The 4,687-nt window shown below is 36.0% G+C and overlaps 2 non-coding genes across 2 annotated transcripts; one reads left to right on the forward strand and one right to left on the reverse strand.

Annotated features, from left to right (window-relative positions):
- The first annotated feature begins 1,208 nt into the window (after positions 1-1,208).
- Positions 1,209-1,315, forward strand: LOC114216675 (U6 spliceosomal RNA). The gene has a single exon (XR_003610816.1). It is a non-coding gene; the product is annotated as a U6 spliceosomal RNA (small nuclear RNA).
- Positions 1,316-2,537: 1,222 nt separating this feature from the next.
- On the reverse strand, positions 2,538-2,641 carry LOC114216677 (U6 spliceosomal RNA). The gene has a single exon (XR_003610818.1). It is a non-coding gene; the product is annotated as a U6 spliceosomal RNA (small nuclear RNA).
- Between the last annotated feature and the right edge of the window lie 2,046 nt (positions 2,642-4,687).

Here is a 4,687-nt window from a genome sequence, read left to right on the forward strand (position 1 = left end):
TATTTTGGTTTTCTTTCCCACCATCTTTGGCCTTGCTTTTTAGACTATTAAAATCACTTGCATCTGTTATGATCTCAAGCCATGGTTCTTTTTATAGCTGACATTTTGAATTTATTTGTATCTCATTTGCTGTTTTACTTGCATTTTGCTTTTCTTATTATCAAACAGCCTATTTCTTATTTGCAAGTCTACAGCCTCCACTCTACTGAGATCTAGTTTGTATTTTTTATGTACCTAAAAGAAACAGAGAATCTGCTAAAAATAAAGAAATATTCAAAGTTGAATTGAGTTCAGCTGCTCAGTGCTTTTTGAGTTACTACCTTTTCAACTCCAGGAAACTTCTGAGTTAAAAGGTGGCTTTGTGAACAAGTGAAGAGGTTTTGCCGATCTTTTAGTCTCAAGAGAAACTTCTCCACAGTACAGTCACTTAGAATGAGGCTTTGAATACTGTAAATTTATCATTTTTGGAATTTCTCTTGAACTATTTTGAGGATGTCAGTAGGCATTTAGTAAGTACTGAGTGATTAAATAATAAACACATGCAAATATTTTTCCATTATTTACCTAATAAATTTCTCTGTGATATTTCAAACTCCCCACAGACTGAAGAAGCCTACCCTCAGGTGGATCTTTCTTCTTTCTAGAGCATAACCAGACTTTTCCAATTTGCTTCTAATTCACTATGGGACATTTGCAGGGATATTGTCTGGTGAGCTTTCTTCTTCCATTCATATTTTTACTACTTTTCTCTAGGGTGTTGGATTGAAAGTAATATTAAGAAAAACAAGACATGATTCCTTCCTCAAGGAACTTCAAATTGACTAGAAGCTATAAAAAAAGGTGGAACTCAATAATATAAATTTTGTCCCAAAATACAGATTGGGACTGAAGTGAGAGAAAGATCATTTTTTAATAAAAGGTATTTTTAGGTACAGATTGTGTGAGTGATGTATTCCTATGCAAAGAAAATGAAAAAATAATGAAGTTGAGAAAGTATAAGGATTTTTCTGGAGTAACAGAGAATTTGGTTGGAACATTTAATTAACTTAGAATATTGTAGATGCTAAGGCTGGAAGGATAGTTTGGAGTCATATTATGGGGGATTTAGAAAGCAGGCTTAGAGGTTAAGATTTAATATGCTGAGAAAAGAAAAGGAATTTGAATAGAGAAGCAGCATGCACAAACAGATGTATTAGGAAAATTTAGCAGTGCTCACTTTGGCAGAACATATACTAAAATTGGAACAATACAGAGGAGATTAGCATGGGCCCTGAACAAGGATGATACACAAATTCATGAAGTGTTCCATACATTTCAGCATAAGAAACATAGTCAATGATAACGTAGTAGTGTTGTATGGTAACAGATGGTAGCTAGATTTGTGGTGAATATAGTATAACATAGAGATGTTGAATCACTATGTTGTACACCTGAAGTGAATGTAACATTGTGGGTCAACTATACTCAAATAAAAAGGTTTAAAAAAGAGAAAATTTGGCAGGAATGTGTCAGCAGACTAGGGTAGGAGAGACTCTTGAATCAGAGGGCCAGCAAAAAGGTGTTCATGTAGGTAGGAACTATGAGGCTCTGAGTCAGAATAATGGAAATACATTCTGTAGACAGTGGGGCTATCTACAGAACTGGCCATGTTTTGTCTGTCTGGCACAGTGAGAGGAAGAGCCAAGAATGAATTCAAGATTTGTTTTTGTGACCAAGAGAACAATGAGGCTGTTAAATAGGAGTCAGAAGGAGGAGGAAGAGATTTTGAAAAAAATAGGATGATAATTTTAGTTTTGTATATATCAAGGTAGAGAATTCCAGCAGGTTTTGGACATAGGTTTAAAAGTTATATGTATAGGGGCGCCTGGGTGGCTTAGTCGTTAAGCATCTGCCTTCGGCTCAGGTCATGATCCCAGGGTCCTGGGACCGAGCCGCACATCGGGCTCCCTGCTCAGCGGGAAGCCTGCTTCTCCCATTCCCCCTGCTTGTGTTCCCTATCTCACTGTGTCTCTCTCTGTCAAATCTTTTAGAGTCAGGAAAATCTTCCCACGGAAGGAAGACTAAGTTGATATCTGCAGCATGATTAGGGGTTGTCAGAAAGAGATCAGGTAAGAGATAGAATGCTCTGCGGATTCAGGACAATAGCCTCTTAGGCCAGACCTAGGAAGGCTCAGTGTCCTGAGAAGTTCCTCCCTTGGAATCTAATAACAAGGCCTACATATTCCTTTAGGTATAGATCTCTTAAAACTTCAAGCCTTCCCCCCGCCCAAAGAGGCTCCCTGACTTATAAAGTAGTTATGTTTTAGAAGGTCTTGTACAATTCTGATTTTTCCTTAATTCAAAACTGTATATCTAAATTGTCTCTTTTTTTTAAACCTTTTTATTTGAGTATAGTTGACCCACAATGTTACATTCACTTCAGGAGTACAAAATAGTGATTCAACATCTCTATATTATACTACATTCACCACAAATCTAGCTATCATCTGTTACCATGCAACACCATTACGTTATCATTGACTATGTTTCTTATGCTGAAAAGTATGGAATAATTCATGAATTTGTGTATCATCCTTGTTCAGGGCCATGCTAATCTCCTCTATACTGTTGCAATTTTAGTATATGTTCTGCCAAAGTGAGCATTGCTAAATTTTCCTAATAACATCTGTTTGTCCATGTTACTCCTCTGTTCAATTGTCTAAGGCCTTTAAATTTATCTTGATTTTCTGGGTAATAAGCAGAGGGTTTAGTTAATAATTCCTACTATATTGGCTATAAGCCAAAATTTGGACTTATATTTATTGGCCTTAACTCTTGCCTTCTAAAAACCTTTCCTTGAAATATATGCTCTATCTGAAAATCTCCCCCATGTTCATACAGTTTTTTTCCCCACTTAATGTTTGCTGTGCTCTTTGACAATTTTCATTGTAATTTTTCCTAACATATTAAGGTGCATATATGCTTTCATTTTTATTAGCTTTTGTAGCATCACTGGAGGCTTGTATATTCTGAAAATTAGCAAAGAATTTAAAATTATTTTATAATTCTGTGAACAGCTGTAAGCATAGCTTAGGATTTTTGTAAGAATAATAATAATACCAGTATCAGTGATACCAAGGAATAGTCAAATACTACTACAAACATTAATACTACTGTATTAATGAATGTTAACTATATTCTAGGACTGCCTTGTTCAATATAGTAGTCACTAGTCACATATTGCTACTGAGTACTTGAAATGGGGCTTAAACTAAATTGAGATACACTCTAAGCATAAAATATGCATCAGATATAAAAGATGTTGCATTTCTATTGGAAAGCACTATTCTAGGGCATGGTAATAGAGGCTTTTAACTGTCCTTTAAGCTCCACAAACTATCCATATGGGGGGGCAGATATTAGTATTATTCCCATGTTATAGATGAGAAAGCAGGTCCCATGATAGCTAATCAGTGGCGGAGAAGCCATCTATTCACTCTGGCTCAAACAGAGGACTGGTTTTCAAACAGAAGATAGAAGTTGCTGTTAGGCTCGAAGCACACATTTGAGAATTTGCTTCTGCCTTTGCTTTGATAGTAACTTTTCCATTCCATATATGACACCTGGAGTTGACTTCATTATCACTGTCAGTTTTAAAGGCACAGAACCTTTTACATAGGTGTGCACTATCCAGGTGCATTATGTATACCAAAGTATATAATACACACCACAATATGTAATGTACATGAAACTGGATTCAAATACAAGGCTAAACAACTTACCTAGACCTGGAAGTTGTTGCAGAGACTAAATGGAAGGGCCCCAGCTATATGCTTTATTGTTATAATCTAGCTCGTGTGTGTAGGCTAGGGTATTGTATCTTTGTGATCCACTGGGATAAAACTTGGTACCAATTGGATTTCCAGCCCCTTCCAGCTTCTAACTGGAGCTTAGAGTTTTCATTGCCCAATAGATTCCAAGGTGGTGTTTCTTTGTAATGAGTTATAGAAAGCTCCTTTGGGTCTAACTTTGATAGTGGTTCTGCCCCTGCATGGAGATGAGCCTCAGAGAAATCACACTTCAATTTTTTATGAAGCCACTTCTTTAATTTCTTCTTTAGTCAAATGTTATTATGCCTGTAGCTGTCCCTAAGATGGAAGAATTTGAAGAATACTCTCTAAAGAATCCTGATTCTTTTGTTCGTTCACCCTTAAGCTCCTAATAATAGCCACTATTGCATCCAGAGCCTGAGAGACTGTGCCTTCTTTCCACATGTTCCACGTTTACTTCTTCAAGTTTCAAGAGTGCCCTGATATTTGGTGAATCGAGAATCTATTCATGTATTATTAACATCATTATATACAGTTGTACATTGTATTCTGGCTCTGTACTATATCCCTGGTGGTCAGAATGAACCAGTTTTTAATATTTCAGACTCAGTAGGAGGTTTTGCAACTTCTCTTGGGGAGTGTTGTTCTCTTGATGTCAGTTCCATCCTAAGGCACGTTTGTTTTAAATGTTAATATTGTAACACAAAAGAGACAGTGATGCTTTGTTAAAATTTTATTTGAAGTGTCTTAGGAACTATTAAAAATATTTGCCTTTTTTTTTCTTGGGATACTTGTATTTCCTCAGTTAACCATGCACTGTTAAAATTAATCCTCTTGATAATTCTCAAGTTTTAGCAACTGTCTTTAATATTTTTAGA

The sequence above is a fragment of the Eumetopias jubatus genome, unplaced genomic scaffold (assembly GCF_037043125.1).
Source record: "Eumetopias jubatus isolate StellerSeaLion01/CBP00866 unplaced genomic scaffold, mEumJub1_p1.0 scaffold_8, whole genome shotgun sequence".
Taxonomy (NCBI): domain Eukaryota; kingdom Metazoa; phylum Chordata; class Mammalia; order Carnivora; family Otariidae; genus Eumetopias; species Eumetopias jubatus.